Here is a 21412-nt window from a genome sequence, read left to right on the forward strand (position 1 = left end):
GACTTAAATATTTCGCTCAAATCCAAGAAATTTCATTCAAATCGGCCAGGTTGCTTCATAAACGCATTTCTGCGTTTAATATGTATACGTGATTAAGTGTATATGTACTACGGCGCGGTTAAGGAAGTTTCTCGGTGATTCTGATATGAACAATTCGCAGACCCTTTACGTTGGAATTTTCTTCAGCATAACCGAAATCTTAAATACGGCAAGTTCTTCATTTTGCTCGTTGAACCATATGGAGAAAGTATATATATATATATATATATATATATATATATATATATATATATATATATATATATATATATATATATATATATATATATATATATATCAAAACGTTTACTTAAGTAACAATATACCTTCACCCTGAAGTCGTTTCTGCAAAATGAATAGACTTGCAGCTTTCCAATGGGAAAATCCCATGCTTTTGACGGTAAACTGTGTTATGCCTCGATGATTGCTTAAAATCGTCAAGAGAGGAACGGGCCCCGACATACATGGGGAGCTGATACAGTACAGCGCTGATGTACAACAGTACAAATTTTGTACGCTCTTACCAGACGTTAACAACAGCTAATGACGTGACCATCTGTACCAGGAAGGACCGAGCGCAACGAAGCTTCCCGCAGCTATTCATATCTCGGTAATAATTTGCTGAGTGCCCATCGATGTCTGCTTGGGCAGCCGTTCCCCGGCTGCTCTGTTGAATATAAATATAGTTCCTGTTTGCCATGTCCTATCTGCTAATGTCTCTCCCTCTTCATTTATTCTGCCCCCTTCCCTTCCACTGCTGATCGCTGTTGTGGTGTCAGCAGACTGCGCTAGACAGTTACTGCGTTCAGTAGTAACTCCCTCCCCATCCTTTTCTTGTATATATATATAAACAACCAATTACTACTGAAGCCGTTCCAACAAACCGCATGCCAAGGAACACGGATGAACACGACGATGGACCGGTCTTAGAACACCCAGGACTCCGCGCAGAGCCGGTAGTTCGGTCATCATATTCTTCTCTGGCAATCGCGACGGTTGATCGCAAGGAACAGTGTGATCGTTGCAGAAAGGATCATTAACGGTGTGAGAACCAGGAAAGGGTACCTTCTCATGCGCCTAAAGGAATATGAGAAATACAAAGTAGTGCATGTTAAGCATTGGGCGATTCCTACTGCCGTGGAGACTGCGACAGCCTCGACGCCGAAGTTTCTCAAGCGAGCTTAGCTAACGCTCGACAGGAAGGAAAGCATCATCACAAGGTCTGATCACGCACAGGGCTAATTAGCTTCGGGGATCTGACGAAGATCGACGTATACTGAGCACTTTATGGCCTAGGCCCGCCAATGGCTACTAGGGCGTTCCTCCGTCGTATCATCACGCACAGGAAGAGGTCGAAGATCTCGCCCGGGGGTGCCGGCAAGAAAGTGCGGCCGCGGACGTCCGCTCTCCACGGAAGCCCCCGCCATGCGTCTGCACGCAGGACCGTGCGTCTCCGGAGTCCCGCGAGGAAGGGTTCAAGAAAGGCGACTGAAGCCCCTTCGACAATGCAGCAGCAGACGAGGCGCTGGTGGGAGGCAGCACAACAGCCGCCGCCCTGCCGGTCCGACACGCAGAGGAGAATCTCCGCGGCTGCGGAACGAAGCAAAGAGAAAAAAGTCGTTGAACTTGTTTCACCCAAGGCGAAGGCGGGAGGAGATTGTGAGGGCGGCGGGGAAGGGTGCCCGGCCGTACGCCATGGCGTACGTACCCGCGTTGAAGACCCCGGCTGCGGCTGTGCCGGCGTCTCCGGCACACCGGCTTGACCAGGCACGACGACTCTCCCGTTGCCTGCCGCGGCAGTAGAGAAGAAGTAACGGCGCATGCGCCGGCACGCACTGCCGATTCCAACCAGAAGGTAAGAGAAGAGGGGGGGAGACGTCATTCTTGTGGCCATAGCGGCACCTTCTTACAGCTTCCCTCTCTCTCGCACTCACCTGGCCGCTGACGACGTCGGTGGAAAGAGGCGCCGAGGGGCCGACCGGCAAACCAGCCGCCGCGCCACGCTGGACCTGGCGGCCGCTCCTTTCGACGCTGCCCCTGTACGTTCGTGAAGCCGCGAGTACGTGTCTGTGCGCGTGTGTGCGTTCCCGGAGAGTTCCCGGCTCACCTCTGCCGGATTGTGTAGCCATCGCCGAGGACAGCTATACGAATGGTGTGAAACTCGACGCCGTGCCATCGCAGCAGTCCCAGAATCGCTCCTCGAGGAGCATCCATCTTTCGAGTTGTGCCGAGCGCTGGTGTTGTTGTCGTCGCGGTCGAAACGATGCCTTCTTCGCGAGGAATGCGGTGCTGCTCCCCGCCGACCGCTAGAAGGAGTGCTCGGCAGTGACTCGTCGTACGGCCCTTGCGACTCGGATTCCCGGTGCCCGCGGGTTGACGACGCGGCGGCGTGTACCTCTGTCGTGTTTCTTTGTGCATTTCTGAAGAGGAACGGCGACGGCAGGTGAGATGGCGAGTCTCCTCTTTCGTGGGTGGTCCGGAAGGAAGTGCGGGGCGTGCGCCGTTTGCGCAGTGCTTGGTTTCCTTGCAAGTTAGTTCCGGAAGCCCCGCCGTGGCGTCTTCGCTTTCGTACGTATAGTATATGTAATGACGTAACGAGGCTCGCCCAGAACGCGCTCTGTTTAGGTCCTGTTCTAGAATGCCGTGAATCCGGTCGTAGCGGCACTAGTGCGTGTCTATTTACGCGGTTATAGATGCCGTCGGCCATTTTCGCCAGCCAAAGGTGGAGCGGCGCTGCGTAATATTAACGACCGAAAAACCAGATGAAACGGAAATACGGTGGTTTTTTGTAGATTAGAAGAACGTGGTAACACTGTGCACATATACGCAGCAGGTTGGGTGGTAGACCAGGCTTTAAGAGGAGGAAATCACGTTGCTACCAATCAGGTAGCAATGTGTGCGATGTGTCGCTAAACACATTGTGCTTGAAATCGAAGACTCAGTGCTGTATGTAAAATGTGCGGCAGTTTCCCTGCACAGAACTTTATCTGAGCCTCATTGCCGAATTATTAAGATTGGAACTTATAAATACATCTACTGTAGAAAAACAATGTTACTTCAATTTTTACAACATTGTTCTCTAATGGATGCAATGTCATATAAGAAGGGTTCCGGTTACTGTAGCAGTAAGCTAAGGTTGAAGGTGTTTCTTGGCCTATTCTCCCTCCGCCTTTGTTTTTACTTTAACAGCTAAGTAGCTCCTTGATTTAGCGAACTCTTGACACTACACTTGCACAAGAGTTTGGTATATATGGAACGAATCACGCCTCCTATGCCCTCATATATAATAACGTCCGTCTCGGTACAGTTGAACCGCAATCACGTTTTGTCAAGGGAAGGCGGTCGTGCACGGTGCATTAAACAAATGTTTAAAGCTTTTTCTACCATTATCGTAGTGGGCACGATTCTATCATACCCTGGTAAATGTAATTTTGCTGCACTCCTGTCGAAAGAAATTCGATATCTCAAGCAATTCAGGGGAGGGGCGCAGTACTATAGGTTACTCATAAGTCTATCCGGTCATTGCAAAATGTTCATTCTCGGAGATCTTAGCTTTTGATTACTTTATTTATTTATGAATAAGGTTTCCTCTAAAATCTAAAGCCAGCAAAGGACGGGACACGAAAGCAGCAGGCAGCGTTGGCAGCGTTTTAACCAAAGCAAACCAGGCAATCTCGAACTTGCGCTTCCCCCGTAGAACTGTCGATGTGACTGCACCGCTGGGCATTCCTCTTCACTACAACGCGTTTGTTTTGTCCTCACACAAAACTGAGCTTGACAAGCTATTGCTGTAATTTACTGAGCGCACATAATGTCTAGACTTTTATTTATTTATTTTTAGAGTCCCAAGTCGATCACACTTGCTTTAACAAAGGAGAAAAAAAGCCACGAGTGCAAGTGGGACGGTCCCTTGGCGACGTGAAATGCAGCATGGCGAGCATAACAATGCAGCCTGCGCCGCCGCCCCTGCATCATCGCAGCGTCGCATAATAAAGTCAATTTCAGCGGTTTTTATGGACCGAGCGGGAGACATGCGGAGATTTGCCCGCTTTCCGGTTGAGTGAATTATTCAAGAGGCGCTATAGGCGATGGGCGCAGCAGCTCCGACTGCCAACGAGATAACGTCATACCGCCAACAGGACTTGCGCTCGGCAAGCCTTTAATTCGTGAGCAATCTTTTCCCCTAGCACTCGCTTAAAAGACCATCAATTTGAAGATAACGGCGCCCCAAATCGTTCCCGTATTCTGTACGTGATTACGCGCAATGCAACAGTGTGATAGTGTTTCGTCAATATAATAAAGGATTGCCTTTAATTCAATAAGTAGGCATAATTTTGAGTGCGAAAGCCCTTCGGCAGTAAGAGCAGCCATCTGGTGGCCCTTTTTTTTTTTTACCAAGGTTGCCTTCCTGACCGCACCCTCAATACAAACGGGAACACTAAAAGCTACGCAGCCATTTGGGTTAGCGAGGTCTGACTAATATAACCTATGCGCTAAGACCTTCAAACCTAAGCTAGCAGGGCTTACTAAAATTTTAGGCTAACAGGGCAATACGCCAAACATCCTCTACCACACAGTCTGGAAATGCAACAAGAACTCACAGACAAAGCCCATCCAAGCACCAGCAGAAGACCAGTCGGGGGCCCAACTGACAAACTCAAGTCCTGACGACCAGCTACGACTGGCCAACTGGGCTAAGCTATCAGCACAGGGCCACGGCTACCAGGAATATTGAGGCCTCCCACCTCCGGGCACCAACAGCTTGGTCTCCCAAATTATGTTTAGTTACTCGCTCACTAGCAAGGCTTGTGGTAGTTTAACGTTAGTCAGACATTGCTGGCATAAATGACCGGGCCAGGTGGCTTGCACTATTTTAGTGCTGCCGGCACGCGTGAGATCAGCGAGGCAACCTCACAGGCCACGGCATTGCTCTTGGGGCTCTTCACAAAGTCTTGCTGGATTGCCGGCAGGAAATGACGTCACCTATTTTTGATGGCATGAAGAATAGAAATGCGCAAAACTACTATCATTCAATAAAGAGGTGTCAAAACGGTGTTTATCCTAAGTCTAAATGAGAGTTACACGCACCAGTCCACTGCTGTATAGCAAGAATTAGTGAAATCCTTAGTGGCTGCAACGCTGTTCACACCCGCAAGGATGTTCCTTATTACGCTTCATGACCACGTATATATGAGTTTTCCACGTGTCAGTAAAAATAAAGAAAAAGGTTGAAGAATGGAGGCGTAGCGTAATATAAATATACTGGTGCACACATCTAACGCTTCCAGGGTGTAGCGAAATTGCGTCGACAGATGTCTCGCCCTAATGTTAAGCCTGCGTCCGCCATTCAACAACATACTTTTAAATTACTTGTACTCATCAAGTGTTGTACGCGCCACACGAAAGAATAAGACCGCGTTTCAACGCAATAAATCTCCGGCAGCACTACGCAGCGCTGAAGCAGGTCAGTTATATGGTAAATATGTTCTTCGAAATGCGCAAGGTGGAGTAAGTATAAAGTATAATGAGAGGGAACATCGCCAGTCACCGAGAGTAGATTCATTCGTTGCTCTAGCGCTATTTATGAAAGCAGGTTACTTGGTTTCCTCTAAGCGTTGCTCATACCCAAGAAGAGTCCACCCGAATGCCCTGTTAAACTGAATCCGTCTTGTTTTCTTTTCTTTTTTTTTTTCTTGTGTGTGTGTGTGTGTGTGTGTGTGTGTGTGTGTGTGTGTGTGTGTGTGTGTGTGTGTGTGTGTGTGTGTGTGTGTGTGTGTGTGTGCGTGCGCGTAAGTGCATGCGCTTGTCCAGTAATGAATATTGATTTTTAGTGCTACTATCGCTCTCGTTTCACCACGTAATTTCACGTTTCAACTGCACATACTCTATAGCTGTTTTGAAATTTTATGTCTGATTATAATTTGGGATATTCCACCCATCTCCTGGCGAATCGCCCATATTGGGTATGCGCCATGTTCGATGGATAACAACTACATGGGTGACTGGGCAAAAATCGGATGAGGTAGCGAGATACGTCTTCTTCGTCTTCAACGACGATGCTTGCTTTGTTAGAAGGTCGTACTTTGCAGCTTCGTGCTTCTTTCGAGGGGATAACCATTTCCCTTTTTCCGTAAGTTATACACGTACGTGCACAAACTAACGAGAGTGGGCACAGTGACACTGCGTCGTCCTGTCCGATCTTATAAAAAGCCGTCCTCCAAGCGGAAGGTTCGACTCCCAGCCGCATTCCGATAGGGGTGCGAAGTAATAACTTTCGCGCTTTGGGGTGCGTGTTAAAGAACGTCACGTGGTCTGCGCTTATCCGGAGCCTGTTTCTCAAAACCTCACTGCTGCTTCAAGACGCTAAACCCCCGAATCTTTAAGTTTTCAATGTGTGGCTTCATATCTGCCAAAGCACCGCCAAACGTTGTTAATGCTTGTCATTGCCAATGTGCAGTAATCGTTACCTCACAAGATAGTTGGCACAGCCCATACTTGTGCGGCCAGTTCTGAAAGAAATGCACGGATCTTTGCTGCGAAGCAAAAAGAGCGTGGCTAAACGCACATAGTGTTCCCTGCTTCTTTATTTTTTTTTTTTCGTGAAACGGAGATAGGCTCCGTAACAGGTGCTTCTTTAAGGCTTTAATGCAGCGGCCGAATGTCTCGTACTACAGTAACCGAGTGCAGTACGTGGCTAAGAGACAAGAGTGCCTCCAGTGCTCTTGGAATGTTCAGAACTCCCTCTGCTATTGCCATGCAACATTAATAGCAGTGCGCACTACGCGGGTTCTTCGAAGACGTGACTGGACCGGTTCGGGCGCCTCGGCTTTTGATGTCGAGTGCAGCCTGGCCGCTATTTTCTTGACGTGATCGCAGCTCAACGAGCATTTCCGTCTGACGGGACCAGCGGCTGGTCGCTTTGAACTAGTCTTCGTGTGCTCCCTACGATGAGATACTGTGTTTGTCATTTGTTCCCTTCTTAACAATGTAGACAGGGGCGAAAATTGCATACGGAGGGACGTGTTGGTGATCCATACTCAATGAAAGAGTGCCAACAGAAGACGAGGACGGATCAGACAAGACAAAGCGCCGACTTCGAACAAGACTTTATTGAAAAGAGGTACGAATATATAAAGAAGCTAAAGCAGCTTGCGCATGCTCGGTTCTCGGCCATCTCGAGGCACACATCGGATGCAAACAAACGAAAGCAAAGTGCAGAAATGAGTGTACAAAAATAAGAGCTTCGGTACTCGTGGTTCTCTCATGCCTCGTCATTGTCACATTGTTTCTTTTTTCCTGCATTTTAAGAGGGGGGGGGTTGCTTTATGTGTGTTTTCATCTGATCTGTACCTCAAGATGGCTGGTTACCGCGCGTGCGCAAGCTACTTTAGCTCGCACGCATATTTTCACCTCATTTCAATAAATCTTAATGGCAGTCAGAACATCGCATTCTCTCATCCAACCTCTTCCTCTGTTCGCGTTGTTCCATCCAGCGAAAATTGTGCACAAGAAACGCACACACTGACGTGAGCAAACACCACAGTCAAGTATAACTTATTTATAACATAAAAACAAGGGACGCGAAGTGATGTGTAGTAGTATCACATATTTGACAACGAAAATGGAAATCCTGCAACACGTATGGAAGCAGTCGTATAAGTGACACATTCTTAATTTAACTTCTTAATATAAAACGTCTTCAGTGTTTATCTTGCAGGAGTGTCTGCTTACCCAGAATTCTACAGTCCCTGAATCACTTCTCATGTCCCAACTATTATTATACGTCGCAAAGTGAGCGTTAACTGTCTGGGTTATTTAAAATTTTGCGCATCCTCCATCCTCTGTAATTCACGCACTGACTGGTCTGTCCCGCATGTCAAATGCCACAAAACGAAGGAATCCTAACCCGCATTCCCAATAACGTTATTACGATAGGACTGTTCATACGAGAAGACGCTAGCGAATCGCGATGCTGGACATATTATTAGCGAGAGTGGTCGGGCACTGGCAAGCAGCACTTACGAACGAAAAGCTTTGTAAGTTCTGCCACCGAAGCACAACTCCTGTGGAAGAGTACGTCAGAGTGGTGCCTTGGTGTTTTCTTCCCTTTGTTTTTATCGCATCTCCACATTTTTCTGGCATTGTTTCAAATGCGAGCGCATAGCTTTTTTTTCGAGCTTGACGGGTGAAACAGAAAACACTACATGCGCATCATGTCCGGCAATAATGGACTTTCTCGGCGTAACCTAGTGCAAATAAGGCACGGCCTCTGGCCTCTACATGTGTCATTGGAGATACCGGGCTAGTCTTGCTCATTCTAAGTTTTGGCCTCTGCATGAGGGTTTCAGCTACATCCGCAAAGACAGAACGTGTGCAGCCAGCCGACAATAGTCTGCGCACCTGGGTCCCGAATTCACAAAACCTTCTTACGATAAAATCGTTCGTAGAATAATATTTCAGCTAATCGGGTTGCAGGGCGTATAATTAGCAAAGGAGGCCGGCCATTGGCGAGGAGCCCTTACGAAAGAAGTGCTTTGTGAATTCGGCCCCAGATTTGGAAATCCAAACGAAATTATTCGATGTTGCCACTATTTCTGGATCGTACAATCCAGACGGCTAACAGCAATTGCCCTTTTCTTCGTCTCTGAACGTGTCCACTAGATGGCAACAGGCCGGATCCACCATGGCATACAAGCACCAACGCGCACGACTTTTGCTGATATTTCTGTTGCATTTTTGCTCGTGGTCCTCGTCACTGAAGATGACCTCTGGCACTGCGCACGCTAGACGGCCATGTGCTACGCGCTTTTCTGAATGCTGGAGTACAACTTGCCGTGAGCACAACGAACGTGAGCACAACAACGATCACATGAAGATTACTACGCAGTTATCACGCAAGTACGATCTATTTGTTCACAGCAAACACGTTCATAGTTCGCCAGCTCGACAAGCCAGCCCTCGGCTCGCTCACCATTGTTTGCTGGTATAGTGAGTTCGCTTGGGATGCACTCTACTGTTTCTCACCTGATCCAGACATTCATTTGGCAAAGCCGCTTCATCCAAACGTAAGCGTGAGACACGAATTTCCCCTTGTCAGTTACGATGTCTGACCCGCACAGCTGAATGATCGAGCTTGTTCAATACAGTACGGGCAGGCAGTGACACCGACGTGTGCCGTCATTGCTGTGTCCCATTTCTTCACACCATCAGCGGATCACGCACGAGCGTCTTTCTTGAATCAGTATTAATAAAGAAAGAAAAGCCGCTGAACAGCCATTGTCTTTCGTAGGTGCGAAGTTTCTTTCACGCAGGTCTGGCCGGAATCTTGCACTCGGCAGCGCCCACCCCTCCTGGTTGACTATAACTTGGCGTGCCAGTGCACAGGAGTTAGCCTTTGTTTCCCGACAAAGACGGCAGCGATGTCATGAGGAAGGGTGTCGCGCGCAGGTCTGAGCGGTTTCCTTGAGACATAATGTGTGCGCCGCTCTGTCCTTAATGAGAGTTGCTTCGATTCTCCGAAGGCTCACTAAACCGCTTCCGTCTATGCCTACCTGGCGCTACTTTTTTTTATTATTATTATTAGCGAGCCCGTTCAGCGGCCTGCAATTTGTCGAATTACGGGGAAGTAAAAGTTCAGGATAAATCACTCTCGGATTGATTTCGGTTGGTGATTTTATTTCTTTTGCGTTCCCCTGCCCATGAGATGACAGGAGCGCTGTACCTCTTAAGCGATTAGGCCGTCATTACTGACGCTTGCCCTTCGCACTGGACTGTTTGTGCATAAACCCACAGTAGTAATCACACTGGCTCCATATAGCCTATAATCCTGCTCAGCGCACAGCGCACTGTGGATAGCTTCCCCGTCTGCATAGTTCACGATACCTCCAAGAGTCTTTATTATCTCAATCATGTTTCTCTCTCTCTCTCTCTCTCTCTCTCTCTCTCTCTCTCTCTCTAGGCGAGAAATATAATTATGAGAGATAAACAAAAGAAATAAGTCGTGAATGATAAAGAAAAAACTTATCCAGCCACCTCAAAAAGGAGCATTAAGAATAATACACAAGTTTGCTATGTTTAGTAAGATTTCTAACAGTGTGAACTGCTCAGGTAAGACTTGCCGTGTGTTATGTAAATACACCTGGCATTAAAACATTAACGCGATGTGTCATTAGGTTTGTAAAATTTACAATAGAGTGAGGTGAATTACTCTACTTATTGCGGCTCGCTAGAAATGGATCGCTTGTTTCGCTGCAGAGCGGAGTTACAGTGTAATCAAAAGGATGAAACTATAAACAATCGCCTGTTTCGTTCTTATTCGCGCCTCTTCTATGCGTTTCACTAGTTATCGCACAGCTTTACACTATTCCGGACATCCCTATACTTACGATTTTGTCATAAAATTTTGCGTCGTTACGATATTCCGGCAGCTATAAAACGCGTGGCAGAAGTCTACTCATCGAAAAATTTAATGATCAGAACTTGTTCACATGATATTGCATATGTAACGAAGTTATTTGTAGAACTTGTGGCATCCTCAGTGTAGGATGAAACATATTTTTGTTCCCCTTTATGGGCAACGTAACGCGGTGCAGTCCCATCATGGTCTGGAGGAAGCGCGCTCATTTCCCTATCCTAGTCAACACTATTTGTGACTTTTGGTTTGACCACTGTATGAAGTATACTGGTTCTTTTACGTTAGTTTGTCCTTCGGCATCAAAAAATTTGCTACGCGTAGCAGTGAAGCCATGTCTCCCGCCTAAGGTTAAGTCTGGCAGCTGGTTGGCATGAAGACCTACACGGCGCAGTTGACGTCCACCGACGATTCCCATCCAGTGGCATATCCAAAGCAGGTACTGCAGGTGTGCCTCCTGTACTGGAAGTTCAAGAGCCCCTCGAGTAGAAGGACTTCGATAGCAAAATTTGCTCTTGCAGTCCCTTCATTTTCCTTCTAAACTTTTTGATAAGCTTCTGTCTTTTGCTGTCAATCATGACTGTAGAACTACGGTACGTATGCGTTACAGAAGCTCTAGAGGTGCGTCGCTCGTCATGAATACCACCGTCGTCGTCATCACCATCATCATCGTCGTCGTCGTCGTCGTCGTCGTCGTCGTCATCAACCTACTTTATGTTCAATGCTCTATGAAAGCCTGTATTATCGATCTCGAACTAACCGTGTCCTGCGTCAACGGACTAGCCGTATGGTGGAGCCGCCTGCTGTATCAGCATGCATCATGCTGCATCGTGATTGTCGTTTGATATATCCGCACTGTGAGGTCGATGAGCGTGCCATATTTGTGTGCATGGCTAACTTTTTAGCTAACTTTTTTTTTGGCTAACTTTTTAGTCTATGCAAAAATCTTCCTCTTATAATGTCTGTTTACGCCAAGTTCTACGGTGAGCGAGGTGTAAGTCGGGGGCATAGTTGAGTGCGATAGAGCACTCGCGGCGGCAGAACTGCGTATTCCTGGATTCGCCAGCTTCTCAACGAGGAGAATGTAGCAAAGAAAGAGAACGAGTTGGATGCCTGGAACTGGAGTAATGCCTCGGTGGCGGGTTTGTCTGTTCGCGCTCTTACGGCTCTCGTTTCGCACGAAGAAAAAAACATTCCACACGACAGTATTCGTCAACTGCATTTGGCGCGCTTTTTTTTTTCTTCTTTTTTTGTTAATATTACTTTTGACCTCCGTAATAGAACTTTTGCTTTCTTGCACAATTAGACATCTATATACCGTAGTAGAATCGACATTTGGGCAAGTTGGTACTGGTTGAACATCTTGAAGGGGCAGCGTAAGACGACAAAAAACAGAGCAGGAAAGATAAATGACAACGCTGACAATGTGTCTTTCCTGCTTTCTGTTTTTCTCGTCTTGCGCTGCCCCTTCGACATGTTCAGACCTCTATATGCAGTTTACGTAATCCATCCAGGTTCTTTTTTTTTCTTCGTGATAGCTTTACCTGAACTTCATCATTTACGCAGTGCTTCATAGCCTTCTAAGATTAATTCTGCTTTCTCTATACTGGCTGACCTCGCTTTAGTTCACTCTGTTATACAACAATAACGTGCTACAAAACACGAAAAATGAACATTTGCTTTCCTGAACCATGAGATCTCCGAATACGCTTCACGAGCACTGCCAAATCTTTTTTTAGCCATATCTGAAGCTCATAACTTGCACGCTGATTTATAACGCGCTTGCATTCAGGCGACTGTCTCCAACACTGGCTAATCTGTATTTAGTAGTAGGTTAGGCACTTCCTCCTTTGGCGTTTGTTTCTACCGTTCCGTATCTTCGGGAAAGAGGCTTTCTTGCTTGTTCGGCTTGTCGACACATAACCAGCAGTCAGGAGCACCACTACCACCACCATCACAGTTAACGTTAGACGTAGCACCTAGATTACTTTCTCTTCTTTTTCTTTCATTCCACCTGCCACCTAATCGCCAAGCTATCGAAATGCAAGTGAACGCGATTTCCTACGGTTCCCACAAGTTGAGCTACATCTAAGCGTCGTCGAGGAAATGCAGGAACGCCAGCGGGAGGAAATCTCGCCCCGTGATGGTCTTCTTCCGCGCCCCAATTACGGCCGCGAGAAATTAGCATCTAGTTTTCCTCCTTAATACGCCCGTACGCCCTACTTCACACTGGGACGTCGTTCCGTCCAGTCCGCGGCTCCAACTGCACGTTTTTACTCGACGAGTGGATCGCCAGAGTCCGTTCTGCCTCGCCCCGTCACGTGTTAAGCTCGTTTCGCTCTCCTCCTACGCATTGAACGTCACTTCCAGAGCAACGAGGTCGGCTGCTGGAAACTTCGCGTTTGAAGCCAAGGAGAAAAGGGCGCCGCTCTTCGCTGTCTGCGCTAATCTGCGCCCTTATTTTCATGCCGATCAGCACGCCTGGCAGAGCGCATCCAGCCTGTTTCATATTTACATTTTGCCATTAAGTTTTCGTTTGGCGGTACATGGGTCAGGAGGCACGCTGAGTGTGGCAGTGACACTGTGGCTTTTGTACCTCGCAGTTGTTTATGAGACAACTTCTTTTCTTTTTTCAATTCGTTGCTTGGTAGATCGCGCACGGAGCAATGTGAATGAATACACGCACGAAATACTTTCGTGACTGCTTATTTTTTGTGTTGCGTCACACCGCCCGACGCCCCTTTGTCCAGTACACAGAACAAGCAAGAAGTTACAAGGTCCTAGTTGCACGGCCATCAGTCAATCATACAAACTGGGCAGATGAAGCACTGAAGAATAACAATAGAATACACATCACGCGGTTAATTGAGGGAATCCTTAAGTGCCGCTCAACATAAGTCTTAGCTGGCGCTGTTATAACGGGCTATCAAGGCTACAAGTGTGGCTTGTTGGTGACACTTCGTGGCGAAGCGTGCTGCTTGTGGCGCTGAGACGCACAAACACGTAACTACCTATAGTGGGCGCAAAGACGAGACAGAGAAAACATTGACTAGTTAGTGTGCTCGCGTCCTTCAGTACCACAAGCAGCACGCTTTGCCGTGAACTCCTACGACGATCTCGAACCGTCCATGAGACCAAACAGTATTGTCACCAGACTGCGATGCCAGAAGCTGTGATCCGCTGAAGCCAAGCCTCGAGTCGGAAGGTATCCGGCACGTTGTTACAAGACGTGCCGAATTTGTCCACAATCCTCGATAATATTAGGCCACCAAAGCTACATCGAAGTTAGACGCTTTCATGAGAGTGAATGCGATCATAGCACATGACTAAAATTTATCGCTCCAAACGCACGTGGTTTGCCATGCGCCCGCGTGCCTGCAGTTATGGGAACACACACCCATTGACATCGGCGCGTACAGCAATACTTGGCTTGCGACAGGTGCGCAGAAAGAACGCAGCACCCTTCCTGTTCCGCGACTCGTTTCACCGCGGCCGCCAACAGACAGGCGACGCCCATCAATTATAGGCGTTAATCGCCGCGAAAGCGCATTGAGCTTCATGCGTAATGACTCGATTACTCAAAGCTGTCGCACGCAAGCGCCATGTTGGATGTCATTGTAAACTGTGCATGCTGTAAGCAAGCGTTTGCAAGCGTACCATGCATTGAAGGAAGAGAAGGAGGAGGAAACACTCAGCCCCAATGAAATAAGTGCCAGCCTCCGAGGCTTGTGTACATAAAGGCCACGTTGGGGCGGTTACACGGGATATAGTAAGCTGATTTATACTGACGTGGTCGCCCTACTTTTACGTTACCCCTCCAACCAGGCACTGAGGCTGCGAACGTACGTCAAAATATAGTAAGCGCAGATGCAGTATACGTCCCTGGCTCAAGCGATGATAGTGAGAGATTTAATAGAAACTGAAAAGGTAGGCACGCGCTTGATTGCTGGTGAATATGGTCATCCTATCCAGCTTCTTCGGCTCGTGTCTTTGCCGCGAGGACAAGAAAGAAATGAAGAGAAAATATCAAGATGTTAGGCACTACAGCGAAAACAGAAGGTAAATTCACGTACTAACTGTGGCCGCAAAATAATTGCACCATCGTGTTTGTGACATAACGCTGAACTAAAATTCGCTAATAGCAGGCAGCCGCGTGGTATGACGTTGACAGGTGGTGTAGCGCGCAGAAACAAAGCATTTCTTCACGCTGGTCACAGTTCAGCGATAGCGACCCAGTAAACAGTTTTCCAGTGGGCTTCGCAGCCTCAAATGACGTTGACATATACCGCAGTAGCTTACGCCTGTGCACTGAGGGATCCTTTATAGTGTAGAGCTTTACACGACGTTCCTAACGTGCGCAGAATTTTCATCACACGGGCTTTCGAGCATTCCTCGCTTACCAGCCATCTCGCCTTGGTATGGATCGATACGTGACCTCGCGTGCCACGACAATGAAGTCACACTGGAGTCGCATATTTCGCATCAGTTCTTGAGCAAACAAGTCCATTCGCGCTGAAACTGACTCACGCATCTGATGAGTCGGAGACCTACAAATTTCACCATGTCGCCGATAGCCCGTACCGCCACGTAGGATGAATTTGCCCGCTTGCAGGGGCAGCAAGTGGCAAGAGTCACTGAGCAGTGCACAGTGGCCTTCAGGTGAAGGCATCTCTTGAGCATTGCTTAAACGTTCGTTCAGTTGCATAACTTGGATTCCCATGAAGGAGTACATTGCAGTGGAGCTGTTAGAGCGCAGTCATTGACTCTAGACTGCTGAGTCTGCGTTCCTTCATAGAAGTCAAACAAAAAACTTGCTATGTCCAAGGACAATCTGGTAAAGGCAATATAGTAAGCTGCTCATGATACATCTGATAGAACACGCGTGCATTTTAATGAAAGGTGCTTGACTGATTGCCGTTCTGCGCTGCGCCAGGCGTGGCATACCGCTCGGAGGCCGTTCAGAAAGGGAAGGGGGGCGAGTAAGAGCGATTCGCGACGCGGATAATTTTGACGCAGGCGGTTGCACATGCCTGTTGAACTGGATCAGGCAGGACTTGCTCCGAGTTTATTCTACACTGGGAACGCGACGCAGACAGGACCCGCGGCACTGCTGTACACAGTTTGACCGAAAGCCGCCCGTGGGACAAAGAGCCCAGCTGAATGGAAACGCCGCCTCGTGCAGAGGAAAGCGGAGAACAAGAAACCCGGCATCCGCGTACGCGTTCCTTGTTGACGACGAGAATGAAATCCAGGCCAGCGGCTTCTGTGAATAATTTTTGCCAGCACCCGCGCGTTCGCCTACGTGGTTGATTGTATGGCGGGTGCAGTGTGTCTAGTGCACAGCTGTTCCTGTACACGTGGTGTGTGGGTTTGAGTGCGCCCGCGTGGTGCGTGGCTACGTACAGGGTGGGCCAATAATAAACGGAGTGTCTTATCGAATATATTAAACAGCGATTACCCCAGCATATGTCAGCAGGATAACAGGGATTGAATGAAGACAAGTGGGAGTACATTTCAAGGGATTTCAAGCTTTCTTTGACCCATCTCCCGGGGATATGTTACACTGAGTATATATCTGAATTGACCCTTTTGGTCACTATAAGTATGTGCCACAAGGTTTATGAACATTCTTCCCCAATCCTACAGAATGGGTATACCATATATGCCATTGGGTAGCTGCCCGAACAGACCAGCAGAACAAGAGGCAAGGAGTGAAGAAGCCGACAGCAGAAAATTGAAGAAGTCGGCAACAGGAGCAGCCGAGTGTGGAGAAGAAAGTGAACAAAAGGGGACCATGTCGTGCAATGAGTGAGGAGCGTTGAGCGACGTAGAAGTGAAGTGATTACATTTCAGTAAACATAAAAAAACGCTGTTTACCAGCAACTCACACATATGGGTGGCATCCGTCGATATGTTTTTTGAACACTACAGAGGCAGGACGTGAGGACTTATCTGCGTAATAAAGTTCTACTTTGCGGTGCTAAAGAAAAAGACCTTTGAGGTCAGCTTGAAATACATTTGTTCATACTTGCCATGAATCTCAATTGATGAAATTGTTCCTTTTCTTATTTGTCCCAGAGAGAGAGGGAGAGAAAGAGCGACAAGCTTTTCATTGGAAAGCATGGATTTTTGCCAGCGTTAATATGTCCACCGTAAGACTACTCTGCATGGGGAGGGGGAAGAGGATTACAAGATTCGGGAGGAAAGTGGAAATACGGAAAATAAAAATATGTATAAAATGAGCCAGTAAACTTGAAAATGATATTTACAGGGGAGATCACGGGCGAATTCAAGCTTTTCTATACCATGAGGTAAACCTCCTTTATTAAGCTTTCTGAGAAGGCCAATTTGTAAGAGGTATCGAAATAGTAAATCCGGTGCCAGCCGCTGTATCGAAGCGCAGGACATAGGACCTAACATGTCACGTAACGTTAGTGGATCGTGAAAAATCTTGTCGATTTGGCGCTCAAATCAAAGATATCTCGTCGCAGTACGCGAGGAATTCAAGTGCCATGTGTCCCATTGTCTCTACAAGGCCGCAATTATCACAGTGGGGATCAGTGGTACGTCCTGTGCGTGAATGCTACGGTCAGTCGAAGGCGATGGCACACTGTTGGGGTCAACCGATGGCAGGATATTGGTAAAGCGGCAACCTGCAGATACGACCTCTTTTCTCGTATGCATGCCTTTTTTGCCTTGTTCGGAGAATCTTTCTCTGTTATTTGTCCCAATTCTGTACGTGCTTGCGTGTGTGCTTGTCAGTCAGGAGTATGGAGCGAAGAACTCGACCAGGCGCGACGAAGTCTCGCGGCACCGTCACTGACATTACGGGGAGCTACATACAATCACCGAAACAGGTGCAACTCTGGAACCGGTTAAAGGTCGACCGCTTACAGGCGAGAAGTGTGCGTGGTCAAGCCGCACAGGTTTCACTGTCGTCCTTCGGCGCTCCCCCGCCACGCGTGAGACGTGCTCGCCGGCCGAGTCGGGTGTCCAGCAGGCACGCCCGTGGCACGCGCGAAGATCGTGCCCATGACGCGGCACGCCCACGGAGGCGGCGGCTGCAGCGGCTATGCGCGAGCGGGCCAAGGGCGATCGCTCGCGCACGTCGCCTACGATCGACACGGCATTAGGTACGCTGGGAAGACCTGACTGAGCAGTACTGCCGATTGATGCGTGCTCACGTGTAGAGGCCACTTGGACCTCGAGGTGGAAGCGCTGCACCAGTTGCCCTGCGGCCAGGGTTAGCAGCCATCCTTACGGAGGAGGAGGAGGAAAAAGAGCTGGAAAGACAGGAAGGTTAACCAGTGTAAATGCAGACTGGCTGCACTGCGCTGGGGAAAAGGTTGAAAATTTATTTTTAAAAATATGTGCGAATCCCACGCACTGCGGAAATCTATGTTATGCGAAGCATTTTGAAGTACCTGGCTGTCCGGCGTTGTTTGGCGTTCCGCAAAACGACGCCATCTTGTTCCTGCAGAGTAATTGTGTGCGTGGGTCGTTATACCACGTTGTAGACCATCTTATGACGACAATAGCATGATTTCTACGCCGGCTGTTCGACGCGAGCCTACGAGATGGCGATTGTTGGCTTCCGCATAGGTAGTCGACGAGCGTAAGCAATAGAAACACGGATTCTGATGTCATCAGCGAATATGTGCTGATGACATATCACTATATCATGTGTTAGCTGTATGTTAAAGCGACAATGACATTTGTGCTTGGGCGAAGAAATGTAAAAGACTTTATTAACTTGGGCGATCGTGAAGTCTGTACAACGTCTCAGTTTCTACGGAGCACAAGCTGCTACGAGAAAAGTGCTGGGCAAAGAGGGCCAGTCTTGGAGATAGTGCAGTCATACACGGAGCCTTCCAGCGCGAGCTGTCGCAACGAAAGAAGATGACAAAGTGGCACGGGGTGCCGCGCCGAGAGTTTCAAATAGCTGGCTGGTTCTGGAAGGAGAGAAGCGTTCTCGGGATCATGGACTAATGATTAAAGTGTCCGTATGATGGGCTCGACGACAGATGATCGATTTTCACATCGGTGACACACATTATTTTTCTTTCCTCAAAGTGTGAGACAGGAACCTAACTGTCTACGTCTAAGAGCCAAGAATGAGGCAACGAACGCTTCGCATTAAGATCGTTCAGAAATCATCGACGATGATTGAGAATGCAAGCGAATATTAGCCCTAGCGAGTAAACAGACGAACGTTTTCCTTGCCGTGTGTGACCATCGACCAACCAAAAAACGGTTCAACGAGGTAATGATTCACTTTGAAAGGTAATCGAAGGAGAGAAGAGATTCCACTCTGTGAAGGTGGATGACCAGTGAAGCTGTGGAAGAAGACACCGACGACGAACGCGCGAGCAGTGGCACGAGCAGTTGCTGATGATGAAAGTCCTTACTTACACATTTGTTGATGGACGCGAAAAATGCACGGAATGCACGGTCGCACACTAACGCGACCCAACGCGCTACAATCACACAGCCCACGTGTTCTCGAGTATAGCAGAGCAACGCGTTCAAAACCTCCTGTGTTGAACTTGGTCCGCACCAGTGTTCTAGGATTCGGTCCTCTGTCAAAGAGCGATCGTTTTTAAGCATCTTTAGCCTGAACAGCACGAGATGGTTCTATTGAGAAGGGTAAGCAATGGGCTGCTGTCTTTGGCCATCGCTGTTTGTTTGCTGGTGGCAGGGGTCGGGCTTCGAGCTCCTGCTCACCGTAATTGAGCACACGTCATTCACAACCGCGTGTGAAACCTAAGAGAGAGAAATTCAACTCAGAAATGAAAACTACGGGCAGCCAGCGCCAAGAGTTTACTGTGATGCACTGTACAAGTTTAATGCATCTTCCTTCCAAAGCAGTTGATGTTTCTTCCTTGTTGATGTTCAGAAGCTCTGGCGGTGTCGTTATTGTTCGGGTTAAGTCTGGCGGCGGCTGTACATAACGTGTGTTGAGTTTCGCTCGTAATGACAAGCTTGTTACCTTAACACGCTAAGAACACTTCGTGTCGCTTTAGATTTGCTCATTGGCAGGTAGAAAGAGTGCTTCTAGATGTTTGCAAGACAGCACAGCATGAGTGTTGTGACTTATGAAACGCGCGATCACCGTTATGTAATCTACCCCTAGATCACGTGTTGCTGATACGCATCTGGGGCAGCATCCACACTTTCCGCATGTCATTATGTCATCTTGTCCACCAGACGTACTCATATGGTCTCTCTCTCTCTCAACTACACTATGCAACAAAGGGACCTCTAAAACGCCCACTACAACGTTTATCCTAGAGCATAAAGTGTATACCCGGTTGCGTACGCGGCCAAAAAATAAATAAATAAACGGGGCACACCCGGGACTAGCTCACCTGTTGTAAGCTAGTGTGTGTCCCGCCTAATATTTTGCCCTTTTCTGTAACGCACTACGTTTTCTGCTCAAATTATGCTCCAACGTCGCCAAATAGGAACATTGCTAATGTGCGCATATTGTTCTTTAAAGTAGCGGGAAATCATTTATAGTCACTTTGAAAATGAATGCCCGGCAATAGCAAATGACTCATCTGCAGCCGTGCTTACCGGTCCTGCCCTAAAGAAGGAAGGCATTCGCGCTTGAAACTTGCTGGCGACCCTGGCACACGCCCAAGCGGATGCAAACACTAACGAAACGGACCGAATGCACGCGCTATATGCGCAGCTGCGAGATGCGCATCGCCAACAACGTACATGTGTCATAGGGTTTGGCACGCTGTTTCTCCAGGCTTGTTTTAATGTCTTTTAGGCGACAGCCGTTGGTGCCAGCACGGAGACGTGTACCAGTATTCTTATTTCCTGGCGAACACCTTCCCAAAAGCACATTGCGAGGCCGAACTTCAGATGTGCATAATAAATTCTTCTCGCGTGCCTTGGCCAGTTATGTGCTGCCAAGATTACGAACTGGATTTCTATTTACCCTCTAGCCTCGCACGCAGAAAATGATTCATCGTTGCAGGTATTGCTGGACAGATTACGACGAAAGAAATGCGGACTATGCATTTGATAAGCGATTTTCTTTTTATAAACGTAAGCATATGTCTTCCTATGCAAATAGCAAAGCACTTATTTACACAGGGCGCTTATACCGTATAAATATTGTAACAGCGCTAACACATGCATCCACAAAGCAACAAGGACGAGACACAAGCGCTGTAATTTCTTGATCGCACAACGCGAAAGACTGCCACTCAAAGGCTCGCCAGTCGATCCTGACTCACTGTGTTGGCGGCGTTCGCAGAATGTAGTGTACCGCAGCTTCCCACGCGTTACGACCCCATATGTGCACGTGACATGTGCGTACAGAGGGCAACGCACACACTGACGGCCCTGCTGTCTCTCCACACCACTGCTGCGAGACAATTCTAATACCTTCCTTTTTTTTTTCCCCGGACATACGGTTCAGCCACTGTGTCTTCTCTTGCATGGCGCTCACAACGTTCTATCTGCGCCGACACAGAGCAGCAGTGCACACCTATTCGGACTTATGACAATGTGGGCTTTTGGCATGCCATGTAGACTTGACAGGCGTGCTGGCGCGTTTATTTTATCATATTCGTGTGAACGTTCTCTATAAGAAATACATCTTGTGTAAAACTAAGCGGATAGAATCGCCGCAGTGCACTGCGTCCACTGTATACGAGACATGTCACATTTAATAATATGCACGTGCAATATATCTGCACTCCAAGGGATCTTCCTCATGACCGCACTAGATGTACCTCAGAGTTCGCACCTTGAGCTACAATACATACTTGGTCTCCGCACTAGCTCCGCCTGTGTGTCCCGCGCTGCGAAGGCACTCTTATCTTTTCTGAGCGACACTGGTCTCGTCGAGGTACTTTAATATGTACGTTGACTGTGCTTGCTAAGTGGCGTATGTCCTGCGTGTATCATTTCATTTATCGTCGCAAGCATCTGGTATAGAAGCTA

General features: G+C 48.0%; 1 protein-coding gene across 1 annotated transcript in view; it reads left to right on the forward strand.

Moving 5' to 3' along the window:
• Positions 1 to 1958: 1958 nt before the first annotated feature.
• The window catches only part of LOC126527093 (uncharacterized), a 53833-nt gene continuing 34379 nt past the window's right edge, over positions 1959 to 21412 (forward strand). Inside the window, exon 1 of the mRNA XM_050174817.3 lies at positions 1959 to 2482. The gene's annotated coding sequence lies outside the window, so the exon portion shown is untranslated. The remainder of the gene's footprint in view (positions 2483 to 21412) is intronic.

Source organism: Dermacentor andersoni, chromosome 9 (genome assembly GCF_023375885.2).
Source record: "Dermacentor andersoni chromosome 9, qqDerAnde1_hic_scaffold, whole genome shotgun sequence".
NCBI classification, from domain to species: Eukaryota; Metazoa; Arthropoda; class Arachnida; order Ixodida; family Ixodidae; genus Dermacentor; species Dermacentor andersoni.